The following is a 20,062-nucleotide window of genomic DNA, read 5'->3' as shown; positions in this document are numbered from 1 at the left end:
GGGCGATCAGGAGATGGAATACCATAATTACTAAGTGGTAAACTTGAGATCATAATACATAAATCTTCAATCATTAATAATGCTTCGTTATACATATCTTGTGTGAAGTCTAAGTTTGTAGAATGGTTCAATTGTTTATGTCGGTAGAGTATATCTTCAGTCATGTAGTTTTTATATTTTTCCCACAATGTAGATGACTGTGTTGGAAAACATGTCGTCAAAATAATGGCAAATAGTTGACGAATATTACTCGGCGAGGACGTTAAAGCAGCATCAGCAAGTGTCAGATCCCAATGGCTGTCATCTTCTAAAAGTTGCAACGCGTGACATGCACCTTTATATGTACTGAACACTTGGCTATTAACTGTTCGTAAAAATTGAAAAGAGATTGGTCCAGGAACATTTACCAACAATAAACGCAGAAAAAAGCATTCACGTTGTTTTGGATGTACAGTATAAAGTCGTCCCAGTGTCTTAGCTTTAAATATGCCTGCAATTGAAGGATGTCGTTCTCCCTTTTTACGTGGTTCCCATTTTTTAGCTGACGTGTTCCATGTAAAATAGCATGGAATATCAGTGTATAATAGTATTTTTGCGAATTGATCATACATATCAGTTTTTTGACAAAGAGTGAAAAATTCGGTTAGTGTCGTTTTTGGTGGTTCAAATGCTCTTTGCAGAATATTTTCTTCGGTGAAATACACACGCTGTCCATTTTCAAGATGCACTGCAAGATGTTGGATTACCACTGGTGGAAGGAAATGAAGTGACCTTCACTGAGCTAAGAATTATTTCATTCGTAAATTTGTAATTTAATTAAACTTATTTGTGCTGGTAACCCTTCTCTTTATTTGCTTATACGCTTTGCATAACACTTTTCCAATTGGAAAATAACCGTAGGTTCATGTCGTTGCTAAATTTTACATGTTGAGAAAGCAGAATATTTAAAAATTGTAGCTTATATAAAGCGATTGTATTTTTAACATAGCGCCATCTGTTAGAATCTTTTTGTACTAATAAATAATACAAATAATTTGCAATAATATAATATTGCGAGTATAAATTGAGATGTAAGCTATCCTATCATCTAAGTTGGACCGAATTACATGTATATGCCAAATTTCATGAATATCAGTTGACTTGTTTTTGAGTTTATTCCAGACATACACACGGACACTGGATTTTTATATATTAAGATTTGCTTTATGTTTAAGAGACTCTTAAAACGCCACAATCCTTTATTTAGTAAGTGGCTAGAGTATGCAGTGCGCGTATGTGTGAGCATTTGAGCTTAGAAAGTGTTTGTTTTTTGTATTTTTTCCAACTTTTTGTTACGAAAAACTTTTTTTGTCGTTTTTGAAGCAACATGACAGAACTAAGTTCAATCATTCGCTCTAAGTCGCCATAACAAGTGGAGTATGGAGAAACTTGTAGAAGAGTCTAAGTTTTTAGCGGATATAAAAGAGTTTGAGCGTGTAAATGTTGACTGAGTGATATTTATATTTCAGTTCGAAAAAGTTTTTTTGAGCAAACATTTTTCTGAAAGAAAAAATTTTTGAGTGAAAATTTTTTGAAAGATATTTTGTTTAGTGGCATTCTTTTTGGTATGAAATTTTTTGAGCGGATAACTTTTTGGGCAAAAACTTTTTTTGAGTGAAAAATTTTTTGAGAGAATTTTTGTTCAAGAAAATTTTTTTGGATTGCATATTTTGTTTTTTTTTTTTGAGTAACAGTTTTTAACGTGGAAATATTTTTTGGGCAGATAATTTTCTAGGCAAACATTTTATTGACTAAAAAGTTTTTTGAAAGAATAATTTTTTGAATGAAAATTTTATGAGAGATATTTTGTTTAATAAAATTTTTTTGGAGCGACTAATTTTTGTACATAAATTTTTTTGAATGAAAATTTTTAAGAGAATTTTAGTTCAGGAAACTTTTTTTGGAGTGCATGTTTTTTTTGAGTAAAAATTTTTAGAGTGAAAATATTTTTTTAGCGAATAATTTTTTGGGCAAAAACTTTTTTTGAGTGAAAAATATTTGAGAGAATTTTTGTTCAGTAAACTTTTTTGGGAGTGCAAGTTTTTTTGAGTAAAATTTGTTCAGAGTGGAAATATTTTTTGAGCGGATAATTTTGTAGGTAAAAATTTTTTTGACTGAAAAATTTTTGAACGAAAATTTTTTTAGAGATAATTTGTTTGCTAAAAATTTTTTTGAGTGTTCGGTTTTTTGAGCGAAATTTTTGTAGAGTGAAAATTTTTTGAGCGATAATATGCTTAGTAAGAATTTTTTGGAGTGAATTTTTTCGAACAAAATTTTTTTACTGTGAAAATTTTTTGAGCAAAATTTTTTTTAAATGAAAACTTGTTTGAGTGAAAAAAATTTTGAGAGAGTTTTCGTTTAGAAAACATTTTTTGTATTTTTTTTTTTGAGTGAAATTTGTAGAAACTGCCTGTTAGATTCAACTTCATTCGAAGTTCTAGAAGTCCACGTATGTATGCTAATCCTAACTTCTTCTATATAAAAGCATATATACATAAATGTATGTATAGTACATATGTATATACTTCCTATATACATATGTGAATCTAACCACTGTTAAGTCCTTAGCAAAAACAAAAAAATCTTAAAAGACATCAGGAACTCTGCAGTTGAGTACATTAAAGTGCATTTAAGCGCTTCCGTAGCTTGGCGATTGCCTTACGACCCCTCAACGCTAGTCACGCCTTTGCACTTGGCGTGTTTTCCCACGCATTTATACGCTTTTTTTCAAATGCATTTTTCTAAACTTTTGGCTGCTGCCGCTTTGTTCCGCACTTAGCACTCTTCATGAAGTTTTCTTTGGCGTTTCAAAGTACTCCTTTTCTTGCGAGCAGCCCGGAGATGCAAATAGCATGGTAAACATATAAATACTTCATATAAAGTTAAAGTCAAGAACAATAAGTTCAAACTAATCGCAGTTAAAAAGTTTCGGCAGCCTTAGTTGCAGCGCAGCAAAAGTAAATTTTCGAAGAAGGGAGTTGAAGCCTTTTTAAATAAAATTTAAATTTTTAGAAAAATTTAAAGAAACATTGATATTACTGCAGGAGCCTTTAATATTTTCAATGACTCGTATATTTTTATTGAGTGGTCGCCATTACAAATCAATTCCAAATACCAGAACTATGAGTTTAGTATTATAGTGGAGGTTTGAAGGCCAACGGGGCGTATACGTAACATAAATTTAGAGCTTATTTGCATTAAGATGAACTACCGCTGACTTGCTTATTCTTAATTCCTTTCAGCATCACATATAAAAGTATGAATTACTAGAAAATAAACAATACAGTTAATTAGAAAAGTGTTCGACCAAACAAATTTCATATATTTTTTCTTTACTGCTTTTATTCTTGCTCGTAAGTGGCAACCTTGCCTTAGATATTATGTTTAAATTAATTATAAATTGAAAAAAATTTCGTTGGCTGTTCTAAGTACTTTGCTTATGTAGAATTAACGAATTTACAATTTTTTTTACATGGCAACCCTATTATAAAATTTTTAAATCAACAGAAATTTAATATATTGCAGCGAATACGTTTAATACTTGAATAATTTTTACAATTTTATTTTTTTTTCATGGGAACCCTATTCTAAATTTTTTTTAATTCAATATTCAATTTGAATGTATTGCGGCGCATATTTTCATTACTTGCGCATTTAATTTTTCATTACTTGAATTTTTTTTATTTCTTCGAGTTTTGGCACACATACCATATTATTAAAATTTAAGGCTTATTTTTTTATCTAGGCAACTCTATTCTAAAGGCTTTAAATTGGCGTTTTCTTCAGTGCATTTCAGAAAACTTTTGAATTACTCCATTTAGTGAAAGCATTTTGCAATATCTCGTGCTTAATAATCTTCAATAGATGGCAACTCTGTTTCAAAATGTACAATCCTAAAAGTTTTCGCATAAATTTCGAAGGATATTTTTATTACTTTGTTTTTGGTAAACATTTTTTTAATAAAAAATATATTTTTTTTTCTTTATATGGCAACCCTATTCCAAAATATAAAAATTCAATACTTTTTGAATAAATTTCGATTGTTATTTCTAGTACTTTGCTATTGTTGTACATCTTTTTAATAATAAAAAAATATTAGTTTCCTTACATGGCAACCCTATTCCAAAATATTTTAATGATTGATGTTCCAATTCACTTCGGTGATTATTTTCTGACCTAAGGTCTTATATCGCTTGAATTTTTTCATTGCTAGCATTTTTAATTTCATTGCTTGTTGTTGCTTTTGGTTGTAAGAATTAAAATGTATTTATTTTGTAGGCAACCTTTTTTTTAAGTGTTCAAGCTGACAGTTGCTTGAATACATTTCGGAAGCCTTTCAAATTGCTCCAGTTTTTGAAAGCAAGCATCATTATCTTAGCTTCATATTTTTAATAGGTGGCAACCCTATTATTATAAATTCCGATGTTAGTTTCAGTACTTTGATGCTGGTATGTATTTTTTAATAAGACACATTTATTTTTTTTGAACATGGCAACCCTATTCCAAAATTTTAGTTTAATACAGTTTGTCTATATTTCGATACACATGTATATGATTCCTTTAGATTTGGAACAATTTTATAAGAACATCATTTTTATTTTCTTGTTCGTAATAATTTTTTGGATAGCACTCGATAGCTGGCAACCCTGTACCAAAATATGCAAATTAAAGGCTTCTAAAGAAAATTTCGATGTCAATTTGCAGACTTTGTTCCTTGCATACATTTTTTGATAAGAAGGATTTAATTTTTCCTTTACGTGGCAACCCTATTTTATTATTACTGTTTTCGATGAATATGTATTTCATTATTTGAGTCCTGACCTTCATTATATAAAAACTCTTTGGTGGATAATATTCGACAGATGGCAACCCTATTCCAAAATGTGCAAACTTAAGACTTAAATGACTAAAATAAATGTCGATGGCTATGTGCAGTACTTTGTATTGGGCTTAAATATTTTAATTAAAACTATTTAATTTTTTTGCAATGGCAACCCTATTCCATACGTTTTTAATTTACTGCAGTTTCCGTTGCATATTTACTTCATTATTTGAGTTTTGCCACTCATTTTGTATTAAAATCGGTTTAATTATTTTTTTGTTCGTAACTTTTTTTCACAAAATATTCGAGATCTGGCAACCATGTTTCAAAATGTGCAAATTGTAGATTTTTAAAATTAATTTCGATGGCTAATTTCAGTACTTTGTATCAAGCATACATTTTTTAACAAGAAAATTTTATTTTTTTCATTACATGGTAACCCTATTTTAAAAAATCTTAATTCTTTACTGTTCCTGATGCATATGTATTTCATTATTTCAGTTTAGGACACATTTTATGAAAATATTAGTTAAAGTTTTTTATGTTGGCAACTCTTTTCGGAAGGTTCTACCTATCTGTCTTGCAAAATTTTCCAGCGAAATCGCTGGAGACTGTCAGGTGCACCATATGCATATATGTATGTATGTAGTATATAACAAAAAGCAAACCGAATCTGCTAAAATTTTGTGCGAAATACTTTCAAGAAAACTATTTAAGCTGCCAAAATGATGCGGCAGCCTAAAAGACGGCAACAAATTTCTTCAATGAATTGCCGCTTGGTGCGGCAATGTGTGCAAAATGCGATTTTTTCGACCAAAGTGCTTGCGTACGTGCCGCAAATTACCATATGTACCACACACACAACTACGAGGGTATGAAAGAGTACACTATATACATATATAACTACATACATATACATATATATATGTAGCTATATGTTAAGAACATGACACTAAATTCGGGCGTTCACGAGCGATTCAAACCATTGCCGGCAGCTGAGTGAGTGAAAATGCTGCCGAAAATTTGCTAATATAAACAACACGCAGCACACAGATACTCACATATGCACTGTAGTTGTAGCGCATTAAAATTTATATTTATTTTCGTGAGCGCATGAATATTTAGGCACTTATATGAGCCGGTTATATCTATTACGGTACAACTACTATATGTGAAAGACTATATGTGGCATATATTTGTGTATGTGTGTGCTGGTTTGAGTGGGAGAGAAAAAGTTAATCACATCTGTGGGCTGTTGGTGTGTGGCAAAGTAGTTTGTGCGTCGTCGAAAGTTGTCGAAACAAACAAATTTGTGAAAGCAGAGTAGCGCAAACTAATTTGAATAAACTCATTTGGCGTAAATACCAAAATGAAGTATGCTCATTAGGCGCGTAGAAAAGGACAATGACACTAAATTTATGGGGATAATGTGGAATTGAAAAAATTATGAATTATGATGTGATATAGCATTAGATAAAGCGTTCCTTTTTGCTGCGGAGATGCTATAATATGCTTCACAGGTTCATTACTTATAGCACAAAAGCGTATAAAAAGATCTTTAACTTGATTTTGAGCGATCAGCTTATATGGCAGCTATATAATATAGTAGCCCGATCTGAACAATTTTTTCGGTAATTATATCGTTGCTTTTCATAAGAATCCCTGCCAAATTTCATTAAAATATCTCTTCATCCGAAAATTTTTTTCATAGCCTGAAGTCAGCTACTTCCGCCACGAGCTGTAGTATGACATGAAGCCAACCATATTAAAACTCTTGTATGAAGTACAGGTATGAGGTCTGTACTTTCCAGACCCAATTTCATCCTTGTTCCAAGCATTTTAGGCATCAAAGTGCTCTGATGAGTGCCAGAAAAAGACTCTTACTAAATTTCGACCAATCCGTATACATATTCTATAGGTGCCAGGTTTAGCACCAGTGCAAGAGCCGCCGTTAGAGTTGTTCTTAAAGCTCCTGTTATGCACACCGAGTCTCTGAACCCCTTCCATTACCATTCGGTGGATAGATTTCCGTACGCCTGTCCACCATACAACTGCAACATAGAGCAGAATTGGTCTAACAATAGCTATGTAGCACCACTGTATGAGAGAAGGAGAGAGCCCCCAGATCCGTCGACACGCAAGTACTCCAAGTTACTTAGTGCAATCCTTGAGAGAAAGTTGTATCCCATTTATCAAAGGGAACCTCCATAGAGGAATTTGTGTTTTCTTGTGAATACAAGCAGCTCTGCCTTTCCAGATTTAACCCTAGACCCGCTTGCCCAATTCTGGACTGCATTGAAAGTGCTGGTCATAATACTGCTAATGGTCTGTAGATACCTACCCTTTATTAAGATGGCAATGTCGTCCGCATATGCCACTATATTAGGAGCTCTGCTTATCAAGTTCTTTAGCGGCTTATTCGCCACGAATGTCTATAGAAGCAGAGATAGCAGTCCACCATGCGGAAAACTTCCGGCACGCTTCCGTCTAGAGGTCAAAAGGCTTCTGATCCAGCACTATAGAGAGGGATCAACACCTATTAAGTGAATAACGTTCAGAAAAGATTCAGTAGAGACGTTGTTGAACTTTCCAGAAAATTCCAGGAATACTTCAAGAGCATATTCTTTATATTCAAGAGACCTTTCAATGTTAAATACCACTGTATGGAGTGCAGTCTCTACTGATCTGCCCTTCGTGTAAGTGTGCAGCGTTTTGACAAGCTTCTAAGGGGCGCTGCGGTCCTAATGTGCGCATCCAAGATTTTCTCTATCGTGTTCAGCAGGAAGGAAATTAAGCTTATTGGATTAAACTGTCTTGAGTAGGTTGAGTTGATTCTACCTGCCTTTGGTACGAAAATTACCCTAGCCTCTTTCCAATAAAGTGGAAAATATCTAAACTTCAAGCATCCCCTAAAATTCGTCTTTAGCCAAGGTACGGGTATACAGAGCGCATTCTGCTGGAAAGTTTCCGTCCGTACCGTGAGATTTCTGGGGGTCGAATGAGCAGATTGATCATTCCATTTTGTTCCCGTAAAGATGTGTTCGTTAACGTTTATTGCACTATTCCCTTCGTAGCTAGGACTTATCGAGTCCTGGCAGCATGGAAAGTGCACAATGGCTAGGTTTTCCAATAAGTCCTGATAGTTGTCCGTCCACTCTCCACTATTTTTGGGAATTAGATCGGACAAGACGAGGCTTTTGGGTAATAGTTTTCTTAACCTCCCAACTTCGTTGGTATTTTCAAATCCATTACAAAAGTTTTTCCAGGATTTTGGCATTGTCCTTCGCACCAACTTCTTGTAGTCCCTTAGAAGATCAGTGTATTCGTTTGTATTCCTGGGATTTCTATTATTCTCGTCTTAATCTTTGCTTCTTTACAATGCATCTCTACTTGTGGGTAGCGCTATGACTAGAACGTTTCTGGTAGTGAGTCTTATGTAGGTAAGTTGCTCACCTCAATTAGCTACCACTAGACTACTTAGTAAAATATAATTGAGTAGGGACTCACCTCGATGATTGAAGTCGGGGCTACCCCAAACCGTATAATGGACGTTAGCATCGGCGCCCACTACCAAAGCCTGTTTCCTTCTATTGAATGTAGCCGCCAGCCTTTGGAGCTCTGCCGTTGGCGCCTCACAATCATGTGGCAGAATGCAAGGAGTAGAGAGTCATCCTTGGCACCCTTCGCCCTTTGTGGTTTAGTGATCTATTTGATAAACTTTCGGTGTTCTGTAACCATGACGTTTGTGTGTAGGAAATACTGTAATACGAAGTTCAATTTGAATTATCATTCTGATAATTTTGAAGTATATAACCTTCGATCGCTTTCATTATCAATAACCTTTAAATGAACTAAACCATAAAGTAATGCAGCTTCCTGCGAAATTACTAAAATACACATATTAAATTTCCAAATTTTCCAACCCCAATTAAACAACTCAATTTAAGCTGCAAAATTTCCAATCCCCTCCATCAATCGTTAAATAAATTTAAGCCACACTTAATTCGGTTAAAAGTAAAAGCTTGACAAATCTCATTAGCCGAGAGCAAACATCAAAGCGACGCTTAAGTAATTGCAGTTATTTACCGATGACAGCTGAAATTATTGGAGCTGCACTTGGCGCAAATTGGATTGCAATGCTGTTGTTAAGCCATTTGCGGTCGACAGGCTGTCTGCCAGGAATGCCTGGCAGGCATTTTTCTCAGCTTTTCGTTTTTTGAACTTCAACGTTTAACCTCACTTTATGCTTTGACTAGTATTTCGATTTGTAGTTTGTTGCCGCCGCCGCCACCTCTACAAATTTGCTGAAGTCACTCTTAATTGTGTACGAATAGTTTTCTATCACAGTGTCTATCTATATATCGCTGAGGCTTTCTTTTACAAACTTTGCTTTATTTTAGCTTTTTGTTTTTATCTTTTCGCAACGAAAATGGCAAGCAAAGTAAATTAGAAATGGCAACATACTCGCACATACAATGTGGCAACGTGAAGTGCCGGAAAACGCTTGAAGAGCATGGCATTGCTGTGGCAGAGCAGTAGTTATCAGCAGTGCAAATATGTGGGCATGTGGCGGGGCTGAGGCGGCTGGTGTTGTGTTGTTAAGTGTGACTGAATAAATGGTCTACCGCTTAACCGACAGCAAGAAAAATGGAAGTAACAACGCTTAAGGCTATCAAGCATATGTGTGTGTGTTTTGTTGTTGCTCTGAGATAATCAAAAGCTACAGCTGAAGAGTGCATGCAGCCACAGGAAGCGGGCATGTGCGGGAAGTGATGAAAATGGAATGATTAAGACGAAGCAAGTAAAACTACTTAGTTGCTCTTAATGAAATTTGCAAAAGATTTTGTGTATATGTGAGCTGATACAGGGTGTAGCAAGATACTAGGTTTGTTTGAGACCATTTTTATTTCAACCTGTTTGGTCTCCAAAGTCCCAGGGTCGAATTGTACTCCATCTACTTTGTCCAAGTAACGCAATTTTTGGTATTAGTCTGTATATGATAAATGACTGCTGATACAGGGTGTAGAAAGAGACTAGCTTTGAATGTGGGCACTTTTATTTGAAACCAGACTTTTGTTTGGTCTTCGAACTTCGCGGTCTGAACTCTACTCCATCCACTTTGAAGTCTTTTTTGATAGAGTTGATAGAGATCCAAAATATTCAATATTAATTCGAAGCTTGCGAATTTCTAAACGTTTCTGGCAATGTATTCCACCTCCAAACTTCTCCGAAGCTATTATGTTATCTTTCCTCTCCAACAGTGGATTCTATGTGAGCGGAGAAAAAGCTTTGCTTTGGTGATTCCATGATCCAAAAGATCCAGTATGAATTCAAAGCTTGGAGGATTTGCGGATATTCAGCTACATGTTCATTTAGACACACTGATGCTCTGAATCTGATAGACACTTTCGCGGCTTTCCAGCGATATCTAATGGGCACTATATGTAAAACAGCGGGTTTGCTGTGCTTTCACGCACAAGGTGCCCACAGAACATAATGAGCTGAACGACTATGGTGTCGTAGAGCCAGAATACTCTTCTACAACTACTTTACATATGGCTCAATCAGCTCATGACTCCCGGTCTTAAACCGAGGGGGTAGCCAAATAATACCTCTTTAAAAGCAAGCTGAGTCTGTGTATGGTTATATATGACGGCGTGCTGATACAGGGTGTAGCAAGTGACCAGCTTTGATTGAGGGCACTTTTATTTCAAACTGTACTTTGTTTGGACACCGAAATCTGAGACCTGAACTCCGGGATCCAAACTCCGGGATCGGAACTCCGAACTCCGGGCTCCGAACTCCTGGATCCGAACTCCAGGATCCGAACTTCGGACTCCGAAGTCCGGGCTACGAATTCCGGGCTCCGAACCCCCATCTCCGAAGTTCGAACTCTACTCTACTTTGTCAAGTAATTCACCATACCAAAAGCCTGTAGAGCAAACGCTTCATAATCATATCATTAGTCCAAATATTCTTAAGAAACGAAAAAATATTAACTCCGGGAGCGCCAAAGCCGAACTAACCTTCACAGCTCCATTTAAAAGCATAAAAGTGCATAAACAGCTCATATCTTAAATTTGATAGGCCATACTGTATGGCAGCTATCTGGAGTTCTTTCTCTTTTGCTATGGATCTTGGTCATCAACGACCAGCTGACACATCCGGAAGATTGTGGCTAGCGGGGAATTGTCTATGCAGATGATGTAGCACTCATGATCAAAGGAAAGCGCTTAAGTACTCTTTACGAGTTGTTCGAAGCGTTTTTCTTCTTAGAGCCGTAAATAATTTGGGTGGCTGCAAGTGGCCTCGCCATTAACCCATTAAACACTGATATGGTTTGTTTGCCAGGAGATACAAGATACAGGGAGATACAAGGCACCAGCTCCGCAAACGAAAAGCATCCGCCTGAAACTTGCAAATACGCCTAAGTATAAATTAAGAGCTCGTCCTAGGCAGGCAGCTTTCATGGAAGCCCAATATCGGGAAGTTTGTACGAAATACATTCATAGCCTTTTACTACTACAGAGGAGCCAGGAGCCATTAGAAAACTTGGGTCTTTCACCGAAAGTAATCTTCTGGTTCTTTCCAATGCCAGTGTTTTTTACGTGGCGGGTCCCAAACTTAGCGCACAATCTTGGAGAGCGGATATTTCGTCTTCTCACTTTAGCTCGCTTTCAAACGGATATTTTTTGGCTACCCTTTTGGTCTAAGACCGGGAGTCATGAGCTGATTGAGCCATATGTAAAAGAGTCGTAGAAGAGTATTCTGGCTCGACGACACCATAGTAGTGCGTGAAATCACAGCAACCCGCCGTTTTACATATAGTGCCCATAGATATCGCTGGATAGTCGCGAAAGGGGCTATCAGAATCAGAGCATCAGTGTTTCTAAATGAACATGTAGCTGAACGTTCGCCAATCCCATAAGCATCGAGTCACTTTTTAATAAGACTAAAATGACTGCCACACCTACCCGGCTCAGTGCTTTACTCTTCTCTTGGGGTCAATTGCTGGCTTAGTGAGAGCTTTATCATCGCTGGACTACCATCGGTACATGGGCACTCGTAAAATACAGTACAAGATCGATCGTAGGAGATCCAGTGAAGTCCTTGCTCATAGTCAGGCTAGTCTCTACTAGTTGTGGAGGTTCAAACAGGTCTTTGCCCATTCGGAAATTTTGTTGTAAGGTTAATAATCTTATCGGGTATAAGCTGCGGAAGCTATATATGTTTTCAAGTTTGTGAGATTAAGGCTTAAATATTTGGAGCTCATATTTTCATATATCCCACCGAGCTGGTGGAAATAGAAACTAAACGCCTCACCTTGTAACTGTCACAAAGCGCTTTGTCGACCTAAAGTAGTCCAAGTAAGTACCTTGAGTTGGTAGTAAGTTAGGTTTAGCGGACAGTTCCACACTCCGGATTTCTGAGATTCTCCGTACTAAGAAAAAAAGTAGTCCAGGTATCATGACTGGATCAGCCAACGATACCTCCGAAATGGAACAACCAGTTTACCTGTATGCAGACAGAAAGAAGGACAGACGGACCGAGAGACAGAAAGAGGAGACAGATGGACGGTTCGACAGAAAGACGCGCATGGCTCAATCGACTCAGCTCATCAGCTTGAAGAAGTTTTGAAATATCTTGGTGAATTACAATGAAGGACTGGATTTGGATCTGTAAATTTGCGTCACTATGCTTCATGTTAGTTGACCTTACTTGGTTTGGTTTAGTTAGTTGCTCTTACGGTCCTTTTAAAGATTTATAAACTCCAAACGCTTGAGTATGTATATTTTGGGTATAAAAAATCTGAAAAGCTATTGAGTTTAGTTTACCCTAAAAGGTGAAAAGATCACAAAAAAACTCACTGAAATCTCGCTGCCAACTGCAAACTATCGACAGCAGCATATCTTTGGTTCTAAGCTTTGCAACTTGCTTACCAACCAGTGTTAGCATAATAGTATCGCTTTTCTTTTGGCAACCGGTAACCAAAATCCGATTGCCATGCCATCATGAGTCACGTGCCTTTGCATCGAGCTTTGCTACAAGTTAACTGTATTCAGCGGCGCTAATTTTGGGCGCAGGTTGAGCCCACGAATAGTCATGGTTGCGCGTCTCCTCTCTCTTCTTTATTTAGCAACAGCACGCTTGTTAAGCTTTTTCAGCCAGTGGCGTTTGTCGTGATTTTTATTTCCGTAGCTACATTCTGGTTTTTTGCGTTACATTTGAGTTCCTTTTCATATTGCGTAACACATTTACAGGCGCTGACATATACATATACTTAATCAGTATATGTAGCATTCATGTTCTTTCTCACGTCAACTCCTCGCACTCTTTCTCTCTCCTCCGCCTTCAGTTTGCGTTGCGTTTCGTGCCATGCTGTCTGCTCCAACTCGTCCACTGACAGCTTGCTGCCTTTTGCTTACCATTTTTCTTCCTTTTCTGATTTCTTGCTTCTGGTGTTTAACCATTTCCGCATTCTTCTCTTAACTTCGCCGCGCTTCTTGTTGCTCGCTTGCTGTTCTGCTTGTCTGCTCATTACATAGGATGTGTTTCTTCTTTGTACCCATAACTGCTTGTTTTTTTTTGCTTTACTTTGGCTGCCCGGGAAACTGCTGCGTTAGCTGTTACATATGTGTCACACGGTAATTTTCCGCTGTGAATGTGATTACAAGTACACTTTTTCTTTCTTAGCAACCGTGCCATATAAGTTGGCTTAAATTGCTGCTGTGGGCAAAAAGTAAGACTTTTTAACCAGGATATCATGAAACATATTATTACTGGCGATGAGTTTTAAATATATGCTAACGACTCGGAAACAACCTATCAATCGGCCGAATACCGTGGCAAAGGTGAGCCGAAGCCGGAAAAACCACGTAAAAGCAGCTCAAAAATGAAGGTTATGTTGGCAGTTTTCTTCAATTATCGAGGTGTGGTGCACTCTAAATTCCTTCTGACCCGCCAATCTTTGAACAAGGAATACTATTTAGCATGTGTTATGCGTTTGACTTAGAAAAATACTACTAAAACTTCATGAACCCCTACACATTAACCACATTCCTCAATACTAACTTATTTCAGGCAGCCTGCATACTTGACAGTGAACTGCTCTGACCTTTGACACATAAAAAATTTAACTACATTAACCCTCGGAATTTATTTGCTTTCGTAAGTTTCACACTTTAACCACATTAACATTTTTTCGCCCTTATACTCGTACCATTAACTTTAACACTATTAAAGCCGTACACCACGGCGTATGAGTAACGCCATTTCTGCTCTTCATAACAATAAAAGGCACATATGTCGAATTGAGGCTGTTAAAAAGCTTATGAAACGTACAAACCAATACGAAGGAAAAAAAGTATAATAAAATCCTAAGCAAGAAATAAAAAAGACGTTAACCCTTAAGCCGCACACGCCTTGGTCGAGCAATAAATTCCTATTATAACGACCAGTGATGAAGCTGTTTCTTATGCACGCGCGCATATGGCCGTGTAATTTATATAATTTATTTATGTAACAGTAGGCCGAATTTTTACGATGTGCTCAGGTGGTTTATGTGGCGATTTGCACATAACTTTGAACTTGGAATTTCCTTGCTTAAAATATATACAATTCACATACATCTTCTTCTTTGATGGCGTAGACACCGCTCAAGCGGTTATAGTCTAGTTGAAAATTCTCACAGTTGGCAATTTCACATTAAAGAAAGTTTAAATTTGATTTGTATCATAAATATATTAATGTGTATTGTGCATATTATTAATTTTGTAAGTTTCATCTGAATTATTTTTTTAATTTTTTTAATTAATTTAATTTATTTAATAAATTAAAAAAAATTATTTTACTTCTTTTTAATTTAAATTTATTTTTTTTATTATTTTTATTTAAAAAATTAATTTAATTAATTAAATTATTAAATAAATTTAATTATTAAATAATTAATTTAATTATTAAATAAATTTTTAATTTAATTTATTTAATTATTAAATAAATTTTTTTAATTAAATAAAAAATATTTTTTTTTTAATTTACATAGATTTTATTAAAATTAAAGTGAATTAATATAAAATAAATTTAAATTAAAAAGAAGGAAAATAATTTTTTTTAATTAATTAAAAAATTAATTAAATAAATTAAATTAATTAAAAAGAATTATTTTACTTCTTTTTAATTTAAATTTATTTTTTTTCGCTTTATTTTATGGAAGTTTATTTAAGTCTTATTGTATTGAAATTAATTATTTTAATTTAATTTCATTCATATTGTCTAATTTTAAATTTAATTCAATTTATTTGTTTTTTTACTGCATTTTATACCAGTTCATTTTATTATGATGTAATTATTTCCAATTTTTGTTTTAACTTTAATTAAATTAGAGTTTTTATATTTTATTCTGTTTTACTGTATTTAATGATAGTCTATTTTATTTTGATTGAAATTAATTTTAATTAATTTTTTAATTCATTATTTTTTTGCTTTTTTATTTTGTCTAATTTTGTTTGAAACTTTCCTTATACAAAGCTTAAAAAAGGTAAGTATTTTTATTGATTATAATTTGATTTAATTTAGTTTATTTTGTTTCATATTATTTTATTATATTATATTATTTTTTATTTTCTCATTTTTGGTTTTATATTTCATTTAATTAAAATTAAAAAATTAAATTAATTTTTAATTTTAATTTATTGTTAATTAATTTTAATTTAATTAATTACAATTTTTTTCTTATGTTTTTTTGTTTTAAACCTTCCTTGCGGCTTAAAAACAAATTATTAATATTAATTTTGATTTTAATTTACGTTCATTTAATTCAGTATAATTTATTTTATTTTAGTCCAGTTTGTTTGGTTTGATTTAATATTAATTTAAATTTATTTTATTTTATTTCTAATTTTAAAATTTGAATTTAATTTAATTAATTCTACTTTATGTAGATACTAGATTTTCTTTAATTTTATTATATCTTAGTTTTAATTTTTTTAAATTAAAATTTAAAAATTTTTAAGTTTATTTTATTTACATTTTTTACTTTTACTCTAATCAATTTTAATTTCGTTCAAAAAAAATTTAATTAATTTTAATTGAAATTAATTTTATTACAAATTTCGTTATCTCTTTAATGAACCATTCATTTACAAACAAATACATACCATATACATACGTAAACCGGCTTAAAATAATTCACCACGGCGTATGAGCAACCTTCCGCCACCTTTGGGCACATAATCGCATTTCGTTAACTAAAATTAAGTGCCACAGCCGACATCAAAAGCCAAATATGCCATAACTTGCAGGGAAAACTTTAAGCTGACGACTGTCTACTGCCACCTGCGAGGTTGTTAAGCCTTAATCACCTCTTTGTAGCGAAATGGCGGGATTAATTAAAGTTGTTGTGCTTTAAAGTAAACATGTGTGAACGGCGAAGCCACAGTGCCGTGAAGCGCTGATGTCGCCACTCGTGCATGCGTTAAGTAAAAGCATATATGCAGAAGCCTATAGGAAATGTATTTACCTACATGTGTGTATATACAGACATATGTATATACAGACATATGTATATACAGACATATGTATGTGCATCAGCGGCTTTCTTCCGGTTGCCACGCGTGTGCGTGCAGTCATTACACGCTTTTTAATTTCTCAACCAGCGCATTCGTTTAACATCAAAAAGCTCATTTACTCACGCTTGTTGGCGGCGCGGTTTTATAGCGCCGTTGCTTGCACACTACTTTTAGCCCTTTCAACGTAGTACCGTTTTTCTCGCTGCAACAGCGATCGGCCATTTTAAACGAGGTTAACGCACCGACCTCTGGTCGTCGTTTCATTTGCGTGCACGCATTTATAAATATTTACGCAGCAAGCGCAAATGAATACAAATAGCCGAGCACATAGTGTGTGTGGTGCGTTCTATTTGGTGAGGCGGAAAATTTCTCTGTGTTGTTCAACTGCAGGTAGAGAATATAGTGTGTTGTTCAAGCCGAAAAGATATGGGAAATGAAGGCAATGTTCGGATATCTTACATAAATGTATGTAGGTTGTTAAAGATCTTCTTGGAATTCTCTTTGTGAAGGAAGAGTTTTGGACAATGCTTACAATTCCCGATTTTACAATCCTCAAAACACTAATTTTTACATTAGCCGCCTTCGGCCGTGCTTTAAAACAAAAACTCCGGCCGTTCTAATACCGGATTATCATCAGTTCTTTCGCTTAGAAGTTCTTTGAGTTTGGGGAATTTTATTTCAGGGATTCTTCTATTGAGAAGATTTTGTGTTAGGGGAATTATTAGGGAAAGATTTTGTGTTGGGGCTTCCAAGGCTTCCGAGCTTCCTTTAAAACTTTGAATAGAGTTAAAGGACCGGATATGATATGAACTCTTGAACGCTTTCGATTAAGAAATATTTCATACCCTTCTCAAACTTTCATTCACCTTTCAATTTGATCACTCACCTTTCAATTTGATCACAGTAGTATTTCTGTCAGGTTTTTTTGACGAAAGCTTTAGAAATTTATCTTTAACCAGTTTGAAAATCGTACGATACTTCGAAAACAAAAAAACTTTTTCAACAATATTGCACTCAAAATTCTTAACTTTTAAAGTAGAAATTTTGACTTTTTCTTTCTGACTGTTTGACTTTATTACTTTTTTACGTCTTTGCTTATCTCTTTACTTGCCACCAATTCCTATAAAAATCAAGCAATAAAGTCAGTTATAGCGTTAATCGCCCGTTTGTTTGGTCATTACTTGACGATCACGTGCGCTAGTAGCTCCTTTTATTGCCAGCACTCACCACCTGATGCATGAACTGAATAGAGGATATACCTAAAGCAACAAAAGCCTTGTGCTTCAGTATATGTATTTGAGGGATATTATTACTCTTTTATTTACGAAAATATTTTGCAATTTTTTTTAATAAATTAAATTTCAAAAAAATAATTTTTAAATATTTATAATAATTTCCTTTTTATATGTACCTACCATACATTAGTTGCATGGCAACTACATGGAAGAGTCATGCAATACTAGCAATTCCGAGAAATGAGTAGGCGCTTGAAGGAAAAAAACCGTGTTCACAATTATAGAGCAAGATCTCAACAATATAGTATATATATATATATATATATACGTATTGTATATATATTTGATTAATAATAATTTTGAAAAATTCATGTTCTTGCATAATCACTTTCAAATTCTCTTTTCGCTACAGCTTCTATCTACACTTTATCTCCAACTATATTATTTTTTTTCATTTATTTACTCATTATCATACTTATTTTGTACAGTCTGTGCCACTCTTGCCATTTTACTCACTGTTTCCATTTTATAATGAACTAAAGTTATATTTTTTCCACACTTTTTTTTTCTCATCTTTAATCCATCTCTGCTGCCTTGCAGTTACTTACTTAGTACCGTTTAATTTGCTATTTCTTAGCTCATTGCTTTCTTGTTTTTAATATTTTTTTATTGCTTATATTTTGTTCGTTTACTTTTTGCTTCACTTTAATTCAACTTTAATGAAGTTGAGCAACAATTTTTGCATTATTCTTTATCTAAAGCGTTTTTGCTAAGCTTCTTGCTTCTTCTTACGCAGCGTAATAAAAAGCATTAAATCTTTTGAATTAATTACAATGCTTTTGGTTTTTGCCGGCAGCTGAAAAAATGAGAATTTGTCTCTTAATTGAACCACAGTGAGTTTGTAAAGAAGTTTGGATTTACAACAAAACAAAAAAAATATACTAAGGAAAAATTTCAGTAGAGTAGAAGTGCTTAAAGTTCTTGAAATGAAAAGTAAACAAGAAATAATGTTACATGCGGCTGAAACGAGAGTTAAAATTCTTTAAAGTTGTATTTTTTATGGCATAAAGGTATAATAACCGATAAATCGGTTAGTTTGTATAACAGCTATAAGTTATAGTTTTCCGATCTGAACAATATCTGCAAATATTATAGCACTTCTTTGAAGAACAATTCATGCCAAATTCTGTTAACATATCTCGTCAACGAAAAAAGTTTTCTATATGAAGACTTTAGTTCCAACGATTAGTTTGTATGGCAGCTATATGAAATAGTAGTTTTATCGGCACAATATCTTCACTGGTTGTAGCAAAGCCTTAAATAACAGTCGATACCAAATTTCGTGTATATATCCTTTCAAATAAAAAGGTTTTCCATACTAGGTCTTGGGTTTAATCGTTCACTTTGTATGACAGCTATAGGCTAAAGTTGTCCGAACGGAAACATTTCTCTGTGGATTTCAGCGGAGTCTAGGAGAATAATCCATGCCAAAGTTCGTGGAGTTATCTCGTCAAACTAAAAATGTTTTCCATATAAAGACTTGAGTATCATCAATTAGTTTGCATGACGGCCCCTTGCTACACCGGTACAATATTGAGGGCTCCAACAAATGAGTGGATTCTTGACGAGAAAAAGAGGTGTGCGAAATTTCTGAACGATATCTCAAGACGTGCATTACATTTTATATTCTGACGGGAAAGTAAAAAAGACTAAAAATTTACAAAAAAAAAACAAATATATTCCGACGGAGGGGCAGACCAGGCTAAATCGACTCAGGTAGTCGCGCTGATCGTTTGCCCTTGGTTGTTAGACATACCATGCCCAAGTTAATATAGTACCCTGCTCAGGATTTAAGTAGGACAAGAACATTCATTCTGGTTGTCCGACTTTCCCTGTTGCTTAAACTCAAAATGGTAGTAGTTTCTAAGCTAAAAGTATGCGATTTTCTTAGAGAGCGACAATGAGAGAGCGAGAGAGAGCGAAAGAGAGCGAAGAAGAGAGAGAGAGAAATAGAGAAATAGGATCAGAGGGACATTGATTGAGAATGAAAGGGAGAGGAGAAACAAGAATGAGATAAAGCGAGAGAGAGGCAGAGAAAGTGAGTGAGGGAGAGAGAGAGAGAAATAGAACTGAATAAAATTTTTCTTCCAGAAAACGGAACCCTCGAAACGGTTTGTTATGCTTAAAAGTAGTTCAAATCTGATCAGATATTCTACTTTTACATTTAAAGCGGAATAAAATTTTGGTTTAGTGGTTTTTAGTCGAAAAGAACGTGATCTTCTCAGAGGAATAGGGATCGAGAATGAGAGCGCGAATGGAAAAGAGAAAGAGATGGGAAAGCGAGAGAGAGAAAAGAGAAATAAAGAGTCAGAGAGACAGTGAAAGAGAGAGAGAAGAGA

The 20,062-nt window shown here is 34.6% G+C and overlaps 1 protein-coding gene across 1 annotated transcript in view; it reads left to right on the top strand.

Moving 5' to 3' along the window:
- LOC115066067 (uncharacterized) overlaps positions 1-20,062 on the top strand; it is a 317,628-nt gene that overhangs the window by 79,916 nt on the left and 217,650 nt on the right. The gene's annotated exons all lie outside the window — the stretch shown is intronic.

Source organism: Bactrocera dorsalis, chromosome 3 (assembly GCF_023373825.1).
Source record: "Bactrocera dorsalis isolate Fly_Bdor chromosome 3, ASM2337382v1, whole genome shotgun sequence".
NCBI classification, from domain to species: Eukaryota; Metazoa; Arthropoda; class Insecta; order Diptera; family Tephritidae; genus Bactrocera; species Bactrocera dorsalis.
Note: the sequence above shows the minus strand (reverse complement) of the source record. Positions and strands in the feature narration are given on the sequence as shown.